Source organism: Bombina bombina, chromosome 3 (genome assembly GCF_027579735.1).
Source record: "Bombina bombina isolate aBomBom1 chromosome 3, aBomBom1.pri, whole genome shotgun sequence".
Lineage (NCBI taxonomy): Eukaryota > Metazoa > Chordata > Amphibia > Anura > Bombinatoridae > Bombina > Bombina bombina.
Genome location: NC_069501.1, coordinates 809,590,115 through 809,613,900, shown reverse-complemented (window position 1 = coordinate 809,613,900; position 23,786 = coordinate 809,590,115). Strand labels below are relative to the sequence as shown.

At 43.1% G+C, this 23,786-nt stretch overlaps 1 protein-coding gene and 1 non-coding gene across 4 annotated transcripts in view; both read left to right on the top strand.

Annotated features, from left to right (window-relative positions):
• Nucleotides 1-23,786, top strand: part of PPP2R3B (protein phosphatase 2 regulatory subunit B''beta) — a 470,846-nt gene that overhangs the window by 93,299 nt on the left and 353,761 nt on the right. The gene's annotated exons all lie outside the window — the stretch shown is intronic.
• LOC128654908 (U1 spliceosomal RNA) lies at nucleotides 11,359-11,525 on the top strand. Its single transcript, XR_008401550.1, has one exon. It is a non-coding gene; the product is annotated as a U1 spliceosomal RNA (small nuclear RNA).

The following is a 23,786-nucleotide window of genomic DNA, read 5'->3' as shown; positions in this document are numbered from 1 at the left end:
GTCTCCTTCCAATAAACATTCTGGAATTAAGAGCAGTTCTCAATGCTCTTCTGGCTTGGCCTCAGCTAGCAACTCTGAGGTTCATCAGGTTCCAGTCGGACAACATCACGACTGTGGCTTACATCAACCATCAGGGAGGGACAAGGAGTTCCCTAGCGATAATGGAAGTCTCGAAGATAATTCGCTGGGCAGAGTCTCACTCTTGCCACCTGTCAGCGATCCACATCCCAGGCATGGAGAACTGGGAGGCGGATTTCCTAAGTCGCCAGACTTTTCATCCGGGGGAGTGGGAACTTCATCCGGAGGTATTTGCCCAACTGCTTCGGCGTTGGGGCAAACCAGATCTGGATCTCATGGCGTCTCGCCAGAACGCCAAGCTTCCTTGTTACGGATCCAGGTCCAGGGACCCGGGAGCGGTTCTGATAGATGCTCTGACAGCACCTTGGGTCTTCAACATGGCTTATGTGTTTCCACCCTTCCCGATGCTTCCTCGATAGATTGCCAGGATCAAACAGGAGAGAGCATCGGTGATTCTAATAGCGCCTGCGTGGCCACGCAGGACCTGGTATGCAGATCTAGTGGACATGTCGTCCTGTCCACCATGGTCTCTGCCTCTGAGACAGGACGTTCTGATTCAGGGTCCTTTCAAACATCCAAATCTAATTTCTCTGAGGCTGACTGCATGGAGATTGAACGCTTGATTCTATCAAAGCGTGGCTTCTCGGAGTCAGTGATTGATACCTTAATACAGGCTAGGAAACCTGTTACCAGGAAAATTTACCATAAAATATGGCGTAAATACTTGCATTGGTGCGAATCCAAGAGTTACTCATGGAGTAAGGTTAGGATTCCTAGGATATTGTCTTTTCTACAAGAAGGTTTAGAAAAGGGTTTATCTGCTAGTTCGTTAAAGGGACAGATGTCAGAAGTTCCAGACGTTCAGGCTTTTTGTCAGGCTTTGGCCAGGATTAAGCCTGTGTTTAAGACTGTTGCTCCGCCATGGAGCTTAAACTTAGTTCTTAACGTTTTACAGGGTGTTCCGTTTGAACCCCTTCATTCCATTGATATCAAGCTGTTATCTTGGAAGGTTCTGTTTTTAATGGCTATTTCCTCGGCTCGAAGAGTCTCTGAGTTATCGGCCTTACATTGTGATTCTCCTTATCTGATTTTTCATTCAGACAAGGTAGTTCTGCGTACTAAACCTGGGTTCTTACCTAAGGTAGTCACTAACAGGAATATCAATCAAGAGATTGTTGTTCCATCATTGTGCCCTAACCCTTCTTCAAAGAAGGAACGACTTCTGCACAATCTGGACGTCGTCCGTGCCCTGAAATTTTATTTGCAGGCAACTAAAGATTTTCGACAAACTTCTTCCCTGTTTGTCGTTTATTCTGGACAGAGGAGAGGTCAAAAGGCTTCGGCTACCTCTCTCTCCTTCTGGCTTCGTAGCATAATACGTTTAGCCTATGAGACTGCTGGACAGCAGCCTCCTGAAAGAATTACAGCTCATTCTACCAGAGCTGTGGCTTCCACTTGGGCCTTTAAAAATGAGGCCTCTGTTGAACAGATTTGCAAGGCTGCAACTTGGTCTTCACTTCACACCTTTTCAAAATTTTACAAATTTGACACTTTTGCTTCTTCGGAGGCTGTTTTTGGGAGAAAGGTTCTTCAGGCAGTGGTTCCTTCCGTGTAAAGATCCTGCCTGTCCCTCCCGTCATCCGTGTACTTTTAGCTTTGGTATTGGTATCCCATAAGTAATGGATGACCCGTGGACTGACTACACTTAACAGGAGAAAACATAATTTATGCTTACCTGATAAATTCCTTTCTCCTGTAGTGTAGTCAGTCCACGGCCCGCCCTGTTTTTTATGGCAGGTCTAAATTTTAAATTATACTCCAGTCACCACTGCACCCTATAGTTTCTCCTTTCTCATTTGGTTTCGGTCGAATGACTGGGTATGACGTAGAGGGGAGGAGCTATATAGCAGCTCTGCTTGGGTGATCCTCTTGCACTTCCTGTTAGGGAGGAGATATAATCCCATAAGTAATGGATGACCCGTGGACTGACTACACTACAGGAGAAAGGAATTTATCAGGTAAGCATAAATTATGTTTTTATGTAGGACAGCCTACAACTGAAGTAGTAGTGTAAGCAAGGGCACAGTGGAGAAAAACAGGGAAAGTCAACATTTTAATTTATGATTAACAGGATTAAATTCTGTTCTCATCCACACTGAGCTCTAAAGTGCACCTGGGGTGTCCCCCCTTCCAATCTGGATACTGGGTGCTGCACAGCAGCTGAAAGAGACAGAGGGTGAAACTTCCTGTGGGTGGGGGTGGGATTTAAAGACTGTAATAACCTGCAACAGCACTTAAAGGGCCATTATACACCAGTTTTTTTTCTTTGCTTAAATGTTTTGTAGATGATCCATTTGTATATCCCATCTGGGAGTGTTTTTGTAACTGTTTTAATGCGTTTTCTTTTTTTTTTTTTTTTTTTTTTTTTAAATAACGTGCTGATTTTCAGACTCCTAACCAAGCCCAAAAGTGTCAGATGTATACACGAGTTTACAGACTACTTACGGCTTCTGTTTGTCTAATCTGTCTCTTCATATGCAGGGGAGGGGGAGAGTGTTTGCTCTCGGCTCCTTTCACTGGGTGTCCCAGCCTAACCTAATAAACAGTGCTAAACTTGGAGCTTCTAAGTAAGTTTTTAAAAAGTTTTATACTGGATTTTTAGATCAGTATCTATGCATATTCTTCTTGATAGTAATGTCTATTACATGCAGTTATATAAAAATGGTTGTATACTGTCCCTTTAATGTGCCATTTACCCTGGAGAGCTCTAATCGAGCCCCTGTTTGTACTAGAGGGTCAAGTAACCCCTCATTTAAAGTTGCCTGCCCCACTAGAAACAATTTAATTTCTAGTGGTGGGGGATAAGGGGCTATTATAGAGCCCTCTCTCTCTTCCTCTGTTTTTAAAGTGTTTTGAATCCTTAGGCAAAAGAGGGAATTCACCTCTCTTGAATGATGGTTATCTTATTTTCAGGTGGTCACCTATCCCAAGTACACACCCTTGCATTGTTTGAGGAGGAGAGGGAACTTTCGCATGACAGCGAGAGTCAGTCAATCATCACGTGTTATATGTTGCTTGTCCTCCAGGAGGAGGATGTCAATTTTAGATCTTCTTTTACCACTTATAAAACAGAGGAATTTGAGATCCCAGATTGGAATGAGTGTTGCCAATATTGAAACTCATACGCTTGTCATAAGTAGGTGATTGCCATAAAAATGGAAATAGCGTGCGTAATATTTACTGTATGGGGGGGGAAGCGGCTCCAAATTACTTCCTTAAAAACTGCATAACACACACTTATACTCCTTTCATTGAAGAGGGGATTGCCTGTTTTAAAATTAGGCTTATCATGTCCTTTTAGATAGTAGTAGTAGTAGTAGTAGTAGACGATTGCCATAGAAACTGTAATTACCGGTCTAGTGGGCTTCAAAAGGGACCCTAGCACCCACAAATAAGCAGAGCACAGCAAAACTGAGAAACTCAAACTGTTGTTGAATTTTGTGCTATATGCAAAGCTATATCATCACTAGATAGTCAGATGAAGCTTTACTCCCTTTCTGTGTGTGTGGTGATTTTACCAACAGGAAGTTGCAAGAGGATCACCCAAGCAGAGCTGGTATATAGCTCCTCCCCTCACATGTCATACCCAGTCATTCTCTTGCAACCCTCAACAAAGAAGGAGGTCGCTGGAGGAGTTGGAGTTTTTACTTAATTATTCTTCAATCAAAAGTTTGTTATTTTAAATGGCACCGGAGTGTGCTGTTTTTTTCTATCTCAGGCAGTATTTGGAAGAAGAAACTGCCTGCGTTTTCTATGATCTTAGCAGGCGTTACTAAGATCCACTGGCTGTTCTCGACTTTCTGAGGAGTGGGGTAACTTCAGAACATGGGAATAGCATGCGGGGTCCACCGCAATTGAGGTATGTGCAGTACAATATTTTCTGGGAATGGAATTGACTAAGAAAATACTGCTGTTACCCGTATGATGTAAGTACAGCCTTAAATGCAGTAGTAGTGACTGGTATCAGGCTGATAAATGTATGCACAATAGAGTTATTTTCTAGGGACTAGAATTTGACTGTGAAAATACTGTTAATACTGAAATAATGCTTAAGCCTTATCTGCAGTGGTAGCGACTGGTTGCAGGCTTAGTAATAACTTTGCATGACATTTAAAGAAGTTTATTTTCAAAACGTTTACTGGCATGTTATTCATTTTGTGAGGTACTTTGGTGATAAATCCTTTGGGCTTGAATTATTTTCCACATGGCTAACGTATATTTCTGCATAGAAACCGTTATATCAGGTCTCCCGCTGTTGTAAATGAGCGGGAGGGGCCTCTTTTTAGCGCCTTGTTGCGCAGTTAAAATTCTAGCACAGTCTTCCTGCTTCTTCCTCCTTGATCCAGGACGTCTCTAGAGAGCTCAGGGGTCTTCAAAATTCGTTTTTTGAGGGAGGTAATCGGTCACAGCAGACCTGTGACAGTGTGTTAGACTGATAAAAACGTTTTATATTAATTTGCTATCCGTTTTTTTGGGTACTGAGGGGTTAATCATCCGGTTGCTAATGGGTACAATCCTCTGCTAATTAATACATTTAAAGAATTGTTGACTATAACTGAATTATTCTTTAGTTACTCAACTGTGTTTTTTAAAAGCGCTGCAGCGTTTTTTATATTGCTTGCAAACTTATTGAAAGTATTTTCCAAGCTTGCTAGCTTCATTGCTAGTCTGTTTAAACATGTCTGAAACAGAGGAATCTGCTTGTTCATTATTTTTAAAAGCCGTTGTGGAGCCCAATAGAAATATGTGTACCAATTGTATTGATGTTACTTTGAAAAATCAATCTGTACCGCTTAAAAAATTATCACCAGACAACGAGGGGACAGTTATGCCGTCTAACTCTCCTCACGTGTCAGTACCTTCGTCTCCCGCTCGGGAGGTGCGTGAGATTGAGGCGCCAAGTACATCTAGGCCCTTACAAATCACTTTACATGATATGGCTAATGTTATGAAAGAAGTGTTATACAATATGCCAGAGTTAAGAGGCAAGCACGACAGTTCTGGGTTAAGGACAGAGCGCGCCGATGACACGAGAGCCATGTCTGATACTGCGTCACAATTTGCAGAACATGAGGACGGAGAGCTTCATTCTGTGGGTGACGGTTCTGATTCGGGGAGGCCGGATTCAGAAATGTCAAATTTTAAATTTAAGCTTGAGAACCTCCGCGTGTTGCTAGGGGAGGTGTTAGCGGCTCTGAATGATTGTGACACGGTGGCAATCCCAGAGAAATTATGTAGGCTGGATAAATACTACGCGGTGCCGGTGTGTACTGACGTTTTTCCTATACCAAAGAGGCTTACAGAGATTATTAGTAAGGAGTGGGATAGACCCGGTGTGCCTTTTTCCCCTCCTCCGATATTTAGAAAAATGTTCCCTATAGACGCCACCACAAGAGACTTATGGCAGACGGTCCCTAAGGTGGAGGGAGCAGTTTCTACTTTAGCCAAGCGTACCACTATCCCGGTGGAGGATAGCTGTGCTTTCTCAGATCCAATGGATAAAAAATTAGAGGGTTATCTTAAGAAAATGTTTATTCAACAAGGTTTTATTTTGCAGCCTCTTGCATGCATTGCGCCTGTCACTGCTGCAGCGGCATTCTGGTTTGAGTCTCTGGAAGAGGCGATTCGCACAGCACCATTGGATGAGTCTCTGAGCAAGATTAGAACCCTTAAGCTGGCTAATGCGTTTGTTTCGGATGCCGTAGTGCATTTAACCAAACTTACGGCTAAAAATTCCGGATTCGCCATACAGGCGCGCAGAGCGCTTTGGCTTAAATCCTGGTCAGCAGATGTAACTTCTAAGTCTAAATTGCTAAACATTCCTTTCAAAGGGCAGACCTTATTCGGCCCGGCTTGAAGGAAATTATTGCTGACATTACTCGAGGTAAGGGCCACACCCTTCCTCAGGACAGGGCCAAATCGAAGGCCAAACAGTCTAATTTTCGTGCCTTTCGTAATTTCAAGGCAGGAGCAGCATCAACTTCCTCCGCTCCAAAACAGGAAGGAACTACTGCTCGTTACAGACAGGGTTGGAAAAGCAACCAGTCATGGAACAAGGGCAAGCAGGCCAGAAAGCCTACTTCCGCCCCTAAGACAGCATGAAGTCAGGGCCCCCTTTCCGGAGACGGATCTAGTGGGGGGCAGACTCTCTCTCTTCGCCCAGGCTTGGGAAAGAGATGTACAGGATCCCTGGACGCTGGAGATTATATCTCAGGGATACCTTCTGGATTTCAAGACTTCTCCTCCACAAGGGAGATTTCATCTGTCAAGGTTATCAACAAACCTAGTAAAGAAAGAGGCATTTCTACAATGTGTACAAGACCTCTTAGTGATGGGAGTGATCCACCCAGTTCCGCGGACGGAACAGGAGCAAGGGTTTTATTCAAATCTGTTTGTGGTTCCCAAGAAAGAGGGAACCTTCAGACCAATCTTAGATTTAAAAATCTTAAACAAATTCCTAAGGGTTCCATCGTTCAAGATGGAAACCATTCGGACCATCCTACCCATGATCCAAGAGGGTCAATATATGACCACAGTGGATTTAAAGGATGCCTACCTTCACATACCGATTCACAAAGATCATTATCGGTACCTAAGGTTTGCCTTTCTAGACAGGCATTACCAGTTTGTAGCGCTTCCCTTCGGGTTGGCTACGGCCACGAGAATTTTTACAAAGGTTCTGGGCTCTCTTCTGGCGGTACTAAGACCACGAGGCATAGCGGTGGCTCCGTACCTAGACGACATTCTGATTCAAGCGTCAAGTTTTCAAAATGCAAAGTCTCATACAGAGATAGTTCTAGCATTGGGTGGAAAGTGAACGTGGAAAAGAGTTCTCTGTTACCACTCACAAGGGTCCCCTTTCTAGGGACTCTTATAGATTCTGTAGAGATGAAGATTTACCTGACGGAGTCCAGGCTATCAAAACTTCTCAATGCTTGCCGTGTCCTTCACTCCATTCCAAGCCCATCGGTAGCTCAGTGCATGGAAGTGATCGGCTTAATGGTCGCGGCGATGGACATAGTGCCATTTGCGCGCCTACATCTCAGACCGCTGCAACTATGCATGCTAAGTCAATGGAACGGGGATTACTCAGATCTGTCCCCTTTGCTAAATCTGGACTAGGAGACCAGAGATTCTCTTCTCTGGTGGCTATCACGGGTTCATCTGTCCAAAGGGATGTCCTTTCGCAGACCAGATTGGACGATTGTAACAACAGATGCCAGCCTACTAGGCTGGGGAGCAGTCTGGAACTCCCTGAAGGCTCAGGGATCGTGGACTCAGGAGGAGAAACTCCTCCCAATAAACATTCTAGAATTAAGGGCAATATTCAATGCTCTTCTAGCTTGGCCTCAGTTGGCAACACTGAGGTTCATCAGATTTCAGTCGGACAACATCACGACTGTGGCTTACATCAATCATCAAGGGGGAACCAGGAGTTCCCTAGCGATGTTGGAAGTCTTGAAGATAATTCGCTGGGCAGAGTCTCACTCTTGCCACCTGTCAGCGATCTACATCCCAGGCGTGGAGAACTGGGAGGCGGATTTTTTAAGTCGCCAGACTTTTCATCCGGGGGAGTGGGAACTTCACCCAGAGGTATTTGCCCAACTGATTCTTCGTTGGGGCAAACCGGATCTGGATCTCATGGCATCTCGCCAGAACGCCAAGCTTCCTTGTTACGGATCCAGGTCCAGGGACCCGGGAGCGGTGCTGGTAGATGCACTAGCAGCCCCTTGGGTTTCCAACATAGCTTATGTGTTTCCACCTTTTTCGTTGCTTCCTCGTCTGATTGCCAGGATCAAACAGGAGAGAGCATCTGTGATTCTGATAGCGCCTGCGTGGCCACGCAGGACCTGGTATGCAGACCTAGTGGACATGTCGTCCTGTCCACCATGGTCTCTACCCCTGAGGCAGGACCTTCTAATTCAGGGTCTTTTCAACCATCCAAACCTAATTTCTCTGAGGCTGACTGCTTGGAAATTGAACGCTTGATTCTATCAAAGCGTGGGTTTTCGGATTCGGTTATTGATACATTGATACAGGCTCGGAAACCTGTTACCAGAAAAATTTACCACAAGTTATGGCGTAAATATTTATATTGGTGTGAATCCAAGAGTTACTCATGGAGTAAGGTTAGGATTCCTAGGATATTGTCTTTTCTACAAGAGGGTTTAGAAAAGGGCTTATCCGCTAGTTCTCTAAAGGGACAGATTTCTGCTCTGTCTATTCTTTTACACAAGCGTCTGGCAGAGCATCCAGACGTCCAGGCTTTTTGTCAGGCTTTGGCTAGGATTAAGCCTGTGTTTAAAACTGTTGCTCCTCCATGGAGCTTAAACTTGGTTCTTAAAGTTCTCCAGGGTGTTCCGTTTGAACCCCTTCATTCCATTGATATTAAGCTTTTATCTTGGAAAGTTCTGTTTTTGATGGCTATTTCCTCGGCTCGAAGAGTCTCTGAGTTATCTGCCTTACATTGTGATTCTCCTTATCTGATCTTTCATTCAGACAAGGTAGTCCTGCGTACTAAACCTGGGTTTTTACCTAAGGTTGTTTCTAACAAGAATATCAATCAAGAGATTGTTGTTCCATCCTTATGTCCTAATCCTTCTTCAAAGAAGGAACGTCTTTTGCATAATCTAGATGTGGTCCGTGCACTGAAGTTCTTCTTACAGGCAACTAAAGATTTTCTTCTTCACTTCTTCACTGTTTGTCGTTTACTCTGGACAGAGGAGAGGTCAAAAGGCTTCGGCTACCTCTTTCTTTTTGGCTTCGTAGCATAATACGCTTAGCCTATGAGACTGCTGGACAGCAGCCTCCTGAAAGAATTACAGCTCATTCCACTAGAGCTGTGGCTTCCACCTGGGCCTTTAAGAATGAGGCCTCTGTTGAACAGATTTGCAAGGCTGCAACTTGGTCTTCACTTCATACCTTTTCCAAATTTTACAAATTTGACACTTTTGCTTCTTCGGAGGCTGTTTTTGGGAGAGAGGTTCTACAGGCAGTGGTTCCTTCTGTTTAATGTTCCTGCCTTGTCCCTCCCATCATCCGTGTACTTTAGCTTTGGTATTGGTATCCCATAAGTAATGGATGACCCATGGAACACCAAGAGAAAACATAATTTATGCTTACCTGATAAATTTATTTCTCTTGTAGTGTGTTCAGTCCACGGCCCGCCCTGTCTATTTGAGGCAGGTTCTAAATTTTTTAAATTATAACTCCAGTCACCACTGCACCCTATAGTTTCTCCTTTCTCGTCTTGTTTCGGTCGAATGACTGGATATGACATGTGAGGGGAGGAGCTATATAGCAGCTCTGCTTGGGTGATCCTCTTGCAACTTCCTGTTGGGGAGGAAAATATATCCCATAAGTAATGGATGACCCGTGGACTGAACACACTACAAGAGAAATAAATTTATCAGGTAAGCATAAATTATGTTTTGTTGTTAAAATTTGGATCTGCAAATACTTCACTTACACAAAAGCCCTAAAACAGAACTTTTAATACCATCCTTCACCTGCTGGACATTTCAGAATACCCTCCAAAGACATCTAACCAGCTTAGCCTGTATACTGGGCCTCACCAGTGACATGGGTCATCTTTAAAATCCCCATCAACATCTATTCCTTCTACACAAGATTGTAGCTTTAGGTCTTTAGTACAGAGCTCGACAAACTCAAGAGCCAGGGAGCCACTGACTACCTAGAATTTTTACCCCTGGCTCCTAACTTTTTGGGTTATTCTCCATATATCTACATAGAAATACCACTGTCTGGACTTAGAGGGTATATTCCTCATCTTAGAGAAAAACAGGGCTCAAAGGAAATACATACTTAAAGGGACACTATACCCAAACATTTTCTTTCATGATTAAGGTAGAGAATATAATTTTAAACAACATTCCAATTTACTTCTATTACCTAATTTGCTTTATTCTTTAGATATACTTTAATGAAGAAATATCAATGCACACAGTGAACCAATCACAGGAGGCATCTATGTGCAGCTACCAATCAGCAGCTACTAAGCATATCTAGATATGCTTTTCAGCAAAGCATATCAAGAGAATGAAGTATAATAGATAACAGAAGTAAATTAGAAAGTTGTTTATAATTGTATGCTCTTTCTAAATCATGAAAGAAAAAAATTGGGTTTCATGTCCCTTTAACATCTGCATTGAAAACTGCAAATATAGTATTGAGATATTGCTCTGATATCATTAAGAAGAAGACGACATCTTTTTAACCCCTTAACATGGCTGAACTCTATAATGAGGTTGGACCTTTAGAAATATTTAAACCGTAATGATATATGAATATTATTCTTATCTAGTCAGCTTATCTCCTCTTTCAGTTAGATATATTATATCCATCTGCAAGAGCCTCTGTTCTTTAATTCCCATATAGGTTATTTTACTTAAAAAACTAATTGTACCCATAATAAATTTTTTTTTTTTTTTTTTTAAATTCTATTCACTTTATACCAGCAGCATATTTCTGTCAATTTTTCCCTGGTTCTCCTCTGTCAGGTTTTATTGCTAATAGTGTAGTAATACCTTTTTGTAGGAGTAATTTAATCTTTCAATTTGGTTACTTAGTTCCATTCTTGCATTTATAGTGTCTGGCAAAAATGGCCACCATTTACCTCACTGTTGCTTGTGTCCATACCCTCTCTCATCCGACTGCAAGTTTTGCTGTCTTTGTCTTTAGTCACAAAGAAGGCTGGCTTAACCATGGGACTAAGTGGTTCCAATGGACTTGGGCAGCATGAGTCATTCGTTGTCAGATCCAGACCACTCCTGTCCTGTTTCCGCGGGGGAAGTCACAGGCACCCAGCAGCATAACCTTATCATGCACAAATACACAGAACCGGTCAGGGGCAACAATCAAGTTGGGACAAGTGCATCTCTTCCCTAACTTCCTTCGCAGTTATTGCATAAGCATTTTTTGCATGAAGGTAGGCAGGCTTGGTAACGTCAGCGACCAGGCTAGTAGGTTAACCTGATAATCAGTAATGTTACTACTGTAGTAGTGTCACTTTATTCTCGAACCCATTCAGCACAATATCTTGAGTCGATGTTCTGTCGGATTTTGCTCCTTCATTGAAAGTTGCTACCTTCATGAGTGCATGCTCAGAATTACGTAATCACACTTCACATACGTTTGAAAATAATGTGTGGAATGTGGTTTCGCAAGTAAAAACATGCGCACGTGAAAGTAGCAAATTTCATACTTACCTGGCAGGGGAGTCTTAGCCATGATCACTAAGGTGGCTCTCCCAGGGCGAGGCTGGTTCATTGCACTCCGGGCCCGCTGACCTCTGCGATTTCCCCACATGCGGGAAACTCGACTGCACAATTTGTGGTAGTGGGGGACTGCGTGCGCGCTCTCCCCTGATATTTACCTGTGCTGAAAAAGACAGAAAAGGAAAGCTTCTCCTCTCACACCCATAGAGGGCAGCACTTGCGGGGGCGTGTGCTATGCAAATGAGGATGCTGCAGTCAGGAGCATGCCCCGGCTAAGTCTCTTGCTCCTCAGCTTTCCGCGGAGAGCTGGGGCGCCCCTGGGAGATATTTTTTTTAAGGTTGGTTCTTTTTTTTTTCAAATGTTTTGCCCAGCTTAATGAGGTCTTTCATGCGTGGGATGCTGTGGCCGCTCCTGCTTTGGCGCTTTTTTTTATAAAAAAAAAAAAAAAAAGTAGCAAATTTCAACTGGTTGTTAAAGCGGCATGCTAAGTTAAGATGGCAAATTTCAACATTCTATCCTTATACAATCCAATGTTTTTAACATCACATAAAATGCACATTAAAAGATCTAGATTATAGAGATCTAGATATAAATCTAATGTGCATATTATGTGATGTTAAAATCATTGTGGATTGTATGTGGATAGTCTGTCAAAATTTGTTACCTTAAACTGCGCATGACTGTGGACGCCGCTTTAACAATCAAAGGGGAGGATAACCAGGCTGTCCATCAAATTTGCTACCTTCATGTGCGCATGCTTTTAATTATGTAATCGCATGCATTCTTCTCAGATACATATTTGTAGAGCGATTACGTAATTCTGAGCATGCATTCATTAAGGCAACAGATTTTGATGAGAGAGCAAATTCCGACAGAACACTGGCCCTTGTAACAAATAAGTATTTACAAAAGTTTTTGCAACTCTCAATCCCCCCCCCCCCTCATGATTTAGAAAGAGCGTGCAATTTTCTAATTTACTTCCTTTGTCTAATTTGAGTCATTCTCTCGATATCCTTTGCTGAAAAGTATATCTAGGTAGGCTCAGTAGCTGCTGATTGGTGGCTTCACATAGATGCTTAGTGTGATTGGCTCACCTTTATGCATTGCTATTTCTTCATCAAAGGATATCTAGAGAAGGAAGCAAATTAGATAATAGAAGTAAATTAGAATGTTTAAAATTGCATTCTCTTTCTGAATCATGAAATACAAATTTTGGGTTTAATGTCCCTTTAAATCCTTAGTGACTCATTTCTTCAGGATGAAATAAGTCCACACATCTGGGCAGTGGTGTGTGGTAACTACCAAATGGACTTTGAAATTCTGAAATTCCAGTACCTTGATGGGCAGAAAAAGGCTTTTTATATGCCTTCCAGTGTGTGCATAATTGATAGTCGTTGCCATGGTACTGTTCTATCAGCCAGAACACAGAGCATTGAGTTCCTCTAATTTATATCTTCACCGATTGTCATGTTACTCAAGGCCCCTGCATAAGATTTATCAGGATTATTAGCAGGATTCTAGTATTAAAGTGCTTGGGTTCAGGCCTGATGTTTCTGCAGGTTCCTTCTTTTTTTCTCTCTTCTTTTTTTACTTTGTTCCCTCATGTCTCAGCGTCCATTCTTTTTCATCTGCTTGACTGTTTAAAAAAGAAAAAAAAAAATACAGATTTAAATTTTTGCTCTGTGCCTTAAACTAGCCTTCAAAGGGGTTTTGTCCAGTGGTTTCCATTTTTTAGTGCACTAATTTGTCATCTTAGTTACCTACTTATTTGTAGTATGTGTGCCATTTCCTCCAAAAGGTTTTTGAGGGAGGCCTTTTAAAGAGATCCATAAACGTCTTATAACTTTCTTTTACCCATGGCCTCTTCCCAGGTGTCTAAACTTTTCCTTCAGGCTTCTCCATGTATTCCAGGCCAATTTACCTCTTCAGATCCCGATTTTGAGTCTCACATATTCCTGAAAGTGTTCCCATTTAAAGACTTTCTAGTAGCCAGTAGATCTGGTCTACAATCGTAATGCTTTATTCTCTAAAGGATGGCGATGATGATACCAGGACAATAGTTTTCTTATTGAAACGGTTCTCTTCCTTTTCTCTCAATTTTAGAACATTTTTCACCCTTTAAACATAAAACATGTGATGACCACAAAGCTTGCACACAACTTAGGTGTGCTCAGAGCTTTAATATGACCTGAGAGCTACAGTGCCCTTTGCAAGTCTGTTAATCCCTAAATCCTTCCCTACTAACATTGGTCTGCCATACCTGGTACACTAGGTGGTTGGAAAGGCTCTTTTCTTTCTAATTACACGGTGAGTCCATGAATCATCTTAATTACTGTTGGGAATATCACTCCTCACCAGCAGGAGGAGGCAAAGAGCACCACAGCAAAAGCTGTTAGATACCACTCCCCCCTACCCACAATCCCTAGTTATTCTCTTTGCTTGTATCAGTTGCAAGGAGGGGTAAAGTTAGCTGTCTGATTCTTCAATCAAGAGTGTATTCTGCTCTGGTTTTCTTTGGGGTTTAGCCGTAGTCCATGTCAGTCTCTTCAGTAGAGCAATTGGTGGCTTTTAAGCATTTTGGAACTTGTGGGGTATAATCCCCACTGGCCCTCCCAAGTAATTAAATGCTGCCCTTAGTTGAAAGTTTGAGTAAGTTTACTCAGCCTTTTCTTTTTTTCCATAGTTCCATGAGAGGTAGGAAGCCCCTCTCATACCAAGTGAGCTGTCCTGCTGTCGGACAGATTTTTGAGGTAAGTGCCTATTTCTCCAACATTGGTGTGTCCGGTCCACGGCGTCATCCATAACTTGTGGGAATATTCTCTTCCCCAACAGGAAATGGCAAAGAGCACAGCAAAAGCTGCCCATATAGCCCCTCCTCAGGCTCCGCCCCCCAGTCATTCTCTTTGCCGCTCTGAACAAGTAGCATCTCCACGGAGATGGTGAAGAGTATGTGGTGTTTAGTTGTAGTTTTTTATTCTTCTATCAAGAGTTTATTTTAAAATAGTGCCGGTTTGTACTATTTACTCTAAAACAGAAAGGGATGAAGAGTTCTGTTTAAAAGAGGAGTATGATTTTAGCAGCAGTAACTAAAATCAATTGCTGTTCCCACGCAGGACTGTTGAGCCCAGAGAACTTCAGTTGGGGGGGAACAGTTTGCAGACTTTTAAGGTATGACTAGTCCATTTTCTAACAAGACTGTGTAATGCTAGAAGACTGTCATTTTCCCTCTTGGGGATCGGTAAGCCATTTTCTTAGACTCTTAACAGAATGAAGGCTTATTATGGGCTATACACTGGTTGACACTCTTGTGGGCTAAATCGATTGCTTTATTTAAGTTTTTTATGAAGTTTGAAGTGATTTTCTAAACTTTTAGTGTTTGGGAACGTTTTTAGGCGCCAGGCAGTCGTTTAGACACCTTCCCAGTCAGGAAGGGCATTTCACTATAGTAGGCAGAGCCTCATTTTCGCGCCATAATTGCGCAGTTTCTTTTGGTTGCAGTGCATGCAGCTTCATGTGAGAGGGTCTGGTGATCATTGAAAACGTTCCTGGAAGGCTTAATTTGGTATCGTATAACCCCCAAGGACAGGTGAAGTCGCAGCAAACGCTGTGGCTGGGACTGTAGTGGGGTTAAAATTGCTAATTGATTAAACGGCTCCGGTTTCCTCATTTAAGGGGTTAAAAGCTTGAAAATTGGGTTGCAATACTTTAAAAGCATTAAGACACTGGTGAAAGTTTGGTAAAGATTGGATATTTTCTTCATAGTTTTTCACACATTCAGAAATAAAGTGTGCTCTGTTTAACATTTAAAGAGACAGTAACGGTTTTGTTTAAAAACATTTTTTTTGCATTATTAGCCTGTTTAAGCCTGTCTAACATGTCTGTACCTTTCAGATAGAACATGTTCTGTATGTATGGAGGCCAAGGTGGTCCCCCCTTCAAATGTATGTGATAATTGTGACATGGCGTCCAGACAAAGTAAGGACAGTACTGTCACATTTAATAAGGTTGCCCAAGATGATTCCTCAAATGAAGGTAGTGGGGATAGTTCTTCATCCTCTCCTTCTGTGTGAATACCAGTTATGCCCGCGCAGGCGACCCCTAGTACATCTAGCGCGAAAAAGCTTGTTACTATGCAACAATTAACGGCAGTAATGGATAATTCCATAGCTAATATTTTATCCAAAATGCCAGCATTTCAAAGAAAGCGTGATTACTCGGTTTTAAATACAGTGGAGCAAGAAGGCGCTGACGATAATTTATCTGTCATACCCTCACACCAGTCAGAAGTGGCAGTGAGGGAGGGTTTGTCGGAGGGAGAACTTTCTGATTCAGGAAGAATTTCTCAACAGGCAGAACCTGATGTTGTGACGTTTAAATTTAAGTTAGAGCATCTCCGCGCATTACTTAAGGAGGTACTAACTACGCTGGATGATTGTGACTCTTTGGTCATTCCAGAAAAATTGTGCAAGATGGACAAATTCCTAGAGGTCCCGGTGCACCCTGATGCCTTTCCGATACCTAAAAGGGTGGTGGACATAGTGAATAAGGAGTGGGAGAAACCAGGCATACCTTTTGTCCCACCTCTTATATTTAAGAAATTGTTCCCCATGGTTGACCCAAGGAAGGACACATGGCAAACAGTCCCTAAGGTTGAGGGGGCAGTTTCTACGCTAGCCAAACGCACGACTATTCCCATTGAGGACAATTGTGCTTTCAAAGATCCTATGGATAAAAAATTGGAGGGTTTGCTGAAAAAGATTTTTGTTCAGCAAGGTTAACTCCTCCAACCAATTTCATGCATTATTCCTGTCACCACGGCGGCGTGTTTCTGGTTCGATGAACTAGAAAAGTCGCTCAATAAAGAGACTCCATATGAGGAAGTCATGGACAGAATTCACGCACTTGTTAGCCAATTCCTTTATTTTAGATGTCGCTTTGCAATTAGCGAGATTAGCGGCGAAAAATTCAGGGTTTGCAATTGTGGCGCGCAGAGCACTCTGGCTAAAGTCTTGGTCGGCGGATGTATCTTCCAAGACAAAATTGCTTAATATCCCTTTCAAAGGTAAGACCCTTTTTGGGCCAGAATTGAAAGAAATTATTTCAGACATCACTGGGGGGGAAGGGCCATGCCCTCCCACAGGATAGGCCTTTCAAGGCTAAGAATAAGTCCAATTTCTCCAACATAGGTGTGTCCGGTCCACGGCGTCATCCTTACTTGTGGGATATTCTCTTCCCCAACAGGAAATGGCAAAGAGCCCAGCAAAGCTGGTCACATGATCCCTCCTAGGCTCCGCCTTCCCCAGTCATTCTCTTTGCCGTTGTACAGGCAACATCTCCACGGAGATGGCTTAGAGTTTTTTAGTGTTTAACTGTAGTTTTTATTATTCAATCAAGAGTTTATTTTAAAATAGTGCTGGTATGTACTATTTACTCTGAAACAGAAAAGAGATGAAGATTTCTGTTTGTAAGAGGAAAATGATTTTAGCAACCGTTACTAAAATCGATGGCTGTTCCACACAGGACTGTTGAGAGGAATTAACTTCAGTTGGGGGAACAGTGAGCAGACTTTTGCTGCTTGAGGTATGACACATTCTAACAAGACGATGTAATGCTGGAAGCTGTCATTTTCCCTATGGGATCCGGTAAGCCATTTTTATTACAGAAAGAAAAAAAGGGCTTCACAAGGGCTTTCTAAGACTGTAGACATTTTTTGGGCTAAATCGATTTATATTTTATACTCCATAGCCTTGAGGAATTATTTTAATCTTGGGAATTATGTAAAATAACCGGCAGGCACTGTATTGGACACCTTATTCTCTAGGGGCTTTCCCTAATCATAGGCAGAGTCTCATTTTCGCGCCTGTATTGCGCACTTGTTTTTGAGAAGCATGACATGCAGATGCATGTGTGAGGAGCTCTGATACATAGAAAAGACTTTCTGAAGGCGTCATTTGGTATCGTATTCCCCTTTGGGCTTGGTTGGGTCTCAGCAAAGCAGATACCAGGGACTGTAAAGGGGTTAAATATAAAAACGGCTCCGGTTCCGTTATTTTAAGGGTTAAAGCTTCCAAATTTGATGTGCAATACTTTTAAGGCTTTATGACACTGTGGTGAAATTTTGGTGAATTTTGAACAATTCCTTCATACTTTTTCGCAATTGCAGTTATAAAGTGTGTTCAGTTTAAAATTTAAAGTGACAGTAACGGTTTATTTTAAAACGTTTTTTGTACTTTGTTATCAAGTTTTTGCCTGTTTAACATGTCTGAACTACCAGATAGACTGTGTTCTGAATGTGGGGAAGCCAAGGTTCCTTCTCATTTAAATAGATGTGATTTATGTGACACAAAATTTAGAGAAAATGATGCCCAAGATGATTCCTCAAGTGAGGGGAGTAAGCATGGTACTGCATCATCCCCTCCTTCGTCTACACCAGTCTTGCCCACACAGGAGGCCCCTAGTACATCTAGCGCGCCAAGACTCCTTACTATGCAACAATTAACGGCTGTAATGGATAATTCTATCAAAAACATTTTAGCCAAAATGCCCACTTATCAGCGAAAGCGCGACTGCTCTGTTTTAGAAAATACTGAAGAGCATGAGGACGCTGATGATATTGGTTCTGAAGGGCCCCTACACCAGTCTGAGGGGGCCAGGGAGGTTTTGTCTGAGGGAGAAATTTCAGATTCAGGGAAAATTTCTTAACAAGCTGAACCTGATGTGATTACATTTAAATTTAAATTGGAACATCTCCGCGCTCTGCTTAAGGAGGTGTTATCCACTCTGGATGATTGTGAAAATTTGGTCATTCCAGAGAAACTATGTAAAATGGACAAGTTCCTAGAGGTCCCGGGGCCCCCGAAGCTTTTCCTATACCCAAGCGGGTGGCGGACATTGTAAATAAAGAATGGGAAAGGCCCGGTATACCTTTCGTCCCTCCCCCCATATTTAAAAAATTGTTTCCTATGGTCGACCCCAGAAAGGACTTATGGCAGACAGTCCCCAAGGTCGAGGGGGCGGTTTCTACTCTAAACAAACGCACCACTATACCCATAGAAGATAGTTGTGCTTTCAAAGATCCTATGGATAAAAAATTAGAAGGTTTGCTTAAAAAGATGTTTGTTCAGCAAGGTTACCTTCTACAACCAATTTCATGCATTGTTCCTGTCACTACAGCCGCGTGTTTCTGGTTCGATGAGCTAGAAAAGGCGATCAATAATAATTCTTCTTATGAGGAGATTATGGACAGAATTCGTGCTCTCAAATTGGCTAATTCTTTCACCCTAGACGCCACTTTGCAATTGGCTAGGTTAGCGGCGAAAAATTCTGTTTTTGCTATTGTGGCGCGCAGAGCGCTTTGGTTAAAATCTTGGTCAGCGGATGCGTCTTCCAAGAACAAATTGCTTAACATTCCTTTCAAGGGGAAAACGCTGTTTGGCCCTGACTTGAAAGAGATTATCTCTGATATCACTGGGGGCAAGGGCCACGCCCTTCCTCAGGATAGGTCTTTCAAGGCCAAAAATAAACCTAATTTTCGTCCCTTTCGCAGAAACGGACCAGCCCCAAGTGCTACGTCCTCTAAGCAAGAGGGTAATACTTCTCAAGCCAAGCCAGCCTGGAGACCAATGCAAGGCTGGAACAAAGGAAAGCAGGCCAAGAAACCTGCCTCTGCTACCAAGACAGCATGAGATGTTGGCCCCCGATCCGGGACCGGATCTGGTGGGGGGCAGACTCTCTCTCTTCGCTCAGGCTTGGGCAAGAGATGTTCTGGATCCTTGGGCGCTAGAAATAGTCTCCCAAGGTTATCTTCTGGAATTCAAGGGGCTTCCCCCAAGGGGGAGGTTCCACAGGTCTCAATTGTCTTCAGACCACATAAAAAAACAGGCATTCTTACATTGTGTAGAAGACCTGTTAAAAATGGGAGTGATTCATCCTGTTCCATTAGGAGAACAAGGGATGGGGTTCTACTCCAATCTGTTCGTAGTTCCCAAAAAAGAGGGAACATTCAGACCAATCTTAGATCTCAAGATCCTAAACAAGTTTCTCAAGGTTCCATCGTTCAAAATGGAAACCATTCGAACTATTCTTCCTTCCATCCAGGAAGGTCAATTCATGACCACGGTGGATTTAAAGGATGCGTATCTACATATTCCTATCCACAAGGAACATCATCGGTTCCTAAGGTTCGCATTCCTGGACAAGCATTACCAGTTTGTGGCACTTCCGTTCGGATTAGCCACTGCTCCAAGGATTTTCACAAAGGTACTAGGGTCCCTTCTAGCGGTGCTAAGACCAAGGGGCATTGCAGTAGTACCTTACTTGGACGACATTCTGATTCAAGCGTCGTCCCTTCCTCAAGCAAAGGCTCACATGGACATTGTCCTGGCCTTTCTCAGATCTCACGGGTGGAAAGTGAACGCAGAAAAAAGTTCTCTGTCTCCGTCAACAAGGGTTCCCTTCTTGGGAACAATAATAGACTGCTTAGAAATGAGGATTTTTCTGACAGAGGCCAGAAAATCAAAGCTTCTGAACTCTTGTCAAATACTTCATTCTGTTCCTCTTCCTTCCATAGCGCAGTGCATGGAAGTAATAGGTTTGATGGTAGCGGCAATGGACATAGTTCCTTTTGCACGCATTCATCTAAGACCATTACAACTGTGCATGCTCAGTCAGGGTCTTTGGTCTCGGGAAGAATCTCTTCTACCGATAAATATTCTGGAACTGAGAGCGATACTCAATGCTCTCAAGGCTTGGCCTCAGCTAGCAAAGGCCAAGTTCATACGGTTTCAATCAGACAACATGACGACTGTTGCGTACATCAACCATCAGGGGGGAACAAGGAGTTCCCTGGCGATGGAAGAAGTGACCAAAATCATTCAATGGGCGGAGACTCACTCCTGCCACTTGTCTGCAATCCACATCCCAGGAGTGGAAAATTGGGAAGCGGATTTTCTGAGTCGTCAGACATTACATCCGGGGGAGTGGGAACTCCATCCGGAAATCTTTGCCCAAATCACTCAATTGTGGGGCATTCCAGACATGGATCTGATGGCCTCTCGTCAGAACTTCAAGGTTCCTTGCTACGGGTCCAGATCCAGGGATCCCAAGGCGACGCTAGTAGATGCACTAGTAGCACCTTGGACCTTCAAACTAGCTTATGTATTCCCGCCGTTTCCTCTCATCCCCAGGCTGGTAGCCAGGATCAATCAGGAGAGAGCATCGGTGATCTTGATAGCTCCTGCGTGGCCACGCAGGACTTGGTATGCAGACCTGGTGAATATGTCATCGGCTCCACCATGGAAGCTACCTTTGAGACGAGACCTTCTTGTTCAGGGTCCGTTCGAACATCCGAACCTGGTCTCACTCCAACTGACTGCTTGGAGATTGAACGCTTGATCTTATCAAAGCGAGGGTTCTCAGATTCTGTCATTGATACTCTTGTTCAGGCCAGAAAGCCTGTAACTAGAAAAATTTACCACAAAATATGGAAAAAATATATCTGTTGGTGAGAATCTAAAGGATTCCCTTGGGACAAGGTAAAAATTCCTAAGATTCTATCCTTCCTTCAAGAAGGTTTGGAGAAAGGATTATCTGCTAGTTCCTTGAAGGGACAGATTTCTGCCTTGTCTGTGTTACTTCACAAAAAGCTGGCAGCTGTGCCAGATGTTCAAGCCTTTGTTCAGGCTCTGGTTAGAATCAAGCCTGTTTACAAACCTTTGACTCCTCCTTGGAGTCTCAATTTAGTTCTTTCAGTTCTTCAGGGGGTTCCGTTTGAACCCTTACATTCCGTTGATATTAAGTTATTATCTTGGAAAGTTTTGTTTTTGGTTGCAATTTCTTCTGCTAGAAGAGTTTCAGAATTATCTGCTCTGCAGTGTTCTCCTCCTTATCTGGTGTTCCATGCAGATAAGGTGGTTTTACGTACTAAACCTGGTTTTCTTCCGAAAGTTGTTTCTAACAAAAACATTAACCAGGAGATAGTCGTGCCTTCTTTGTGTCCGAATCCAGTTTCAAAGAAGGAACGTCTGTTGCACAATTTGGATGATGTTCGTGCTCTAAAATTCTATTTAGATGCTACAAAGGATTTTAGACAAACATCTTCCTTGTTTGTTGTTTATTCTGGTAAAAGGAGAGGTCAAAAAGCAACTTCTACCTCTCTCTCTTTTTGGATTAAAAGCATCATCAGATTGGCTTATGAGACTGCCGGACGGCAGCCTCCTGACAGAATCACAGCTCATTCCACTAGGGCTGTGGCTTCCACATGGGCCTTCAAGAACGAGGCTTCTGTTGATCAGATATGTAAGGCAGCGACTTGGTCTTCACTGCACACTTTTACTAAATTTTACAAGTTTGATACTTTTGCTTCTTCTGAGGCTATTTTTGGGAGAAAGGTTTTGCAAGCCGTGGTGCCTTCCATCTAGGTGACCTGATTTGCTCCCTCCCTTCATCCGTGTCCTAAAGCTTTGGTATTGGTTCCCACAAGTAAGGATGACGCCGTGGACCGGACACACCTATGTTGGAGAAAACAGAATTTATGTTTACCTGATAAATTACTTTCTCCAACGGTGTGTCCGGTCCACGGCCCGCCCTGGTTTTTTAATCAGGTCTGATAATTTATTTTCTTTAACTACAGTCACCACGGTATCATATGGTTTCTCCTATGCAAATATTCCTCCTTTACGTCGGTCGAATGACTGGGGAAGGCGGAGCCTAGGAGGGATCATGTGACCAGCTTTGCTGGGCTCTTTGCCATTTCCTGTTGGGGAAGAGAATATCCCACAAGTAAGGATGACGCCGTGGACCGGACACACCGTTGGAGAAAGTAATTTATCAGGTAAACATAAATTCTGTTTTTTGTTCCTTTCGTAATTTCAGGAACGGACCGGCTTCTAACTCTGCAGCCTCTAGACAAGAGGGTAACGCTTCCCAGGCTAAACCAGCTTGGAAACCAATGCAAGGCTGGAACAAGGGTAAACAGGCCAAGAAGCCTGCTGCTGCTACCAAGACAGCATGAAGGGGTAGCCCCCGATCCGGGACCGGATCTAGTAGGGGGCAGACTCTCTCTCTTTGTTCAGGCTTGGGTAAGAGATGTTCCTGATCCCTGGGCACTAGAAATAGTCTCTCAGGGTTATCTTCTAGAGTTCAAGGAACTTCCTCCAAGGGGAAGGTTCCACATGTCTCGCTTATCTTCAGACCAAATAAAGAGACAGGCATTCTTACATTGTGTAGAAGACCTGTTAAAGATGGGAGTGATACACCCAGTTCCAACAGTGGAACAAGGTCAGGGGTTTTACTCAAACCTGTTTGTAGTTCCCAAAAAAGAGGGAACTTTCAGACCAATTCTGGATTTAAAAATTCTAAACAAATTTCTCAGAGTTCCATCGTTCAAAATGGAAACCATTCGAACAATTTTACCTACAATCCAGGAGGGTCAATATATGACTACCGTGGATTTAAAGGATGCTTACCTACATATTCCTATCCACAAAGATAATCATCAGTTCCTAAGGTTCGCCTTTCTGGACAAATATTACCAGTTTGTGGCTCTTCCATTCGGTTTAGCCACTGCTCCCAGAATTTTCACAAAGGTGCTAGGGTCCCTTCTGGCGGTTCTAAGACCGAGGGGCATTGCAGTGGCACCTTATCTAGACGACATTCTAATTCAAGCGTCGTCTCTTTCCAAGGCAAAGGCTCATACAGACATTTTTCTAGCCTTTCTCAGATCTCACGGGTGGAAGGTGAACGTAGAAAAGAGTTCCCTGTCTCCGTCAACAAGAGTTCCCTTTTTGTGAACAATAATAGATTCTTTAGAAATGAAGATCTTCCTGACAGAAGTCAAAAAGTCAAAGCTTCTAAACGCTTGTCAAGTTCTTCACTCTATTCTGCAGCCTTCCATAGCTCAGTGCATGGAAGTAGTAGGATTGATGGTTGCAGCAATGGACATAGTTCCTTTTGCTCGAATTCATCTAAGACCATTACAACTGTGCATGCTCAATCCGTGGAATGGGCACTATGCAGACTTGTCTCATCAGATTCAAGTAGACCAGATAACCAGAGACTCACTCCATTGGTGGTTGACTCAGGATCACCTGTCTCAGGGAATGAGTTTCCGCAGACCAGAGTGGGTCATTGTCACGACCGACGCCAGTCTATTAGGCTGGGGCGCGGTCTGGGATTCCCTGAAAGCTCAGGGTCTATGGTCTCGGGAAGAGTCTCTTCTCCCGATAAACATCCTGGAACTTAGAGCAATATTCAATGCTCTCCGAGCTTGGCCTCAACTAGCAAAGGCCGGATTCATAAGATTCCAGTCGGACAACATGACGACTGTAGCTTACATCAACCATCAGGGAGGAACAAAGAGTTCCTTGGCGATGAGAGAGGTATCCAAGATCATCAAATGGGCGGAGGATCAC